Raw genomic sequence first — 2102 nt, 5'->3', positions numbered from 1 at the left:
AAGGACCCATTAACACCCCCTCCCCCCCAGGCAGTGTGCATGACTGGGCCAAAGGACCCATTAACAACACCCCCCAGGCAGTGCATGACTGGGCCAAAGGACCCATTAACAACCCCCCCCCCAGGCAGTGCATGACTGGGCCAAAGGACCCATTAACAACCCCCCCCCCCCCAAGGCAGTGCATGACTGGGCCAAAGGACCCATCATGATCCATATGGTGACCAATATCACTACAATGCATTTCCGCCAACAAGCAGATGCATGTAAATGCCACCATTAAATGATCAACCTGTATGATGCATGTGATGCACCCATCAGGCACCACCACATAACTAATTGCATGCCCTCTGTGTCCCCACAGCCGTATCAAGTGACAGTGATACTGCACAACAGCCCAGGCAATCAGCTCCGGCACGGGTCCAAGCCAGTGCCCCTGCACAGGAGGATGCTGCCAGCAGTTCGGCATCCCTGCCCCCCGTAGCAACTGCAACACAAGTGCCGGCCACCATCACCAACATCCCCACCGTCTCCACGCTGCCTGATGCAACACAGGTGCCACGGGTACCCATCATGCCCACCCAACCCACCACAGAAAGCAGCTGCACTGCAGAGGAGGCAGCATGTAGTGACAACAGTGCCCCGGCAGTGCAGTTTGATACAGGGCCACAGGGGGAGATGCCCACATTGGATGACTTGGAATCCTTCCATCAGCTGGAGTTCAGCCCCACATCACTCCGAAGTCCCATGAGGTCACCTACCCCCTCAATGGCAGAGCTAAATTCCTGCATGCAGCGGATGGAGGAGCAGCAGGCTACCCTCACCCAGCTGGTGGAGAGGCAGCTCGAGGAATCTAGGCTGCAGAGGGAGTGCTACAGCACATCAGTACGTCACCTCTCAAGGTCCATTGGACGCTTTGCCAGCACTATAGTCACCCTGGCACGCCATGTGCGGGAGGGCAATGACAACACCTCCAGGCTCATTGAGACCATGTTGATTGGCCAACAGGCAAATCTTGCACATATGCCACCTATTCCTGATTCTGTGCCATCCAATACCACCACCCCATCCAGCTCCACGACTGCCAGTCCACAGAAGCGCTCGAGTCGGCTAACAGGGCTCTCGGGCAAGGATGCACAAGCACAGAAGCGCACACGGAAGTGATGGCATGTGTGTGTGTCGGGCACTGCACGACACATGTGGACTTGAAGGGTGTGAGGGGTGGGTACGTTTGGGTGGTGGGGGAGGTCAATTAGGGGGTTTGAATATTGGGGCCTGGTTGGGGGTGGGTACATTTGGGTGGTGGGGGAGGTCAATTAGGGGGTTTGAATATTGGGCCCCGGTCGGGGGTGGGTACGTTTTGGTGGTGGATGGGCACGGGGGTACAGCTTCCCTAACCATTGCACCTCCTTCCCTGTTGTTAATTCATCAATATATCATCATTTCAAAAAACATACATGAGTGGACATCATCATTTCATTTGCAGTACAACAATTAATTTATTGGCATCACCATATCCATGCAATGCTGTGAATGTGCTGTCTCTCAAAAGTAAATGCGAATCAGTTCATCCCATGCTCGTTGCCCATCTAGTGGACCCCCAGGAGGAGGTTGTGCCATCCCATCCCCCATCCCCATCTCCATCCCCATCTTCATCATCTGCATCTGGGGGCATTGGAATGTTCCTGCGCAGGCACAGATTGTGCAGCATGGCACAAACAAGCGTGATTTTGCCCGTCTTCACTGGGCTGTACAGCAGTGAGCCGCCAGATCTGCTCAAACAGCGGAACTGGGCCTTCAGCAGTCCGAATGTCCTCTCAATCATGCCACGTGTGCGGACATGTGCCCTGTTGTATGCCTGTTCCTTGGCCTCCGTACAGGCGTCATCATCCATGGCGTGAGTGCATATCAGCATCACCTACATGGGATGTAGATGGGGGGGACATGCCAGTGTTTGTGGTATCATGTCTTCATCAGATGCAGTGCAATCTTGTGTCATTGTTCATTCATGCATATGTGGCATGCAGTGGTTGGATCGGTGGGTGGTTATGTTATGTTATGCCATCGTAGAGGACTTGGCAACTGGACATTGACCAACGCATTGG

This window comes from Ambystoma mexicanum, chromosome 7q (assembly GCF_040938575.1).
Source record: "Ambystoma mexicanum isolate Mex_15411 chromosome 7q, UKY_AmexF1_1, whole genome shotgun sequence".
Lineage (NCBI taxonomy): Eukaryota > Metazoa > Chordata > Amphibia > Caudata > Ambystomatidae > Ambystoma > Ambystoma mexicanum.
The sequence above is the reverse complement of the archived record's forward strand: the minus strand, read 5'-3'. Positions refer to the sequence as shown.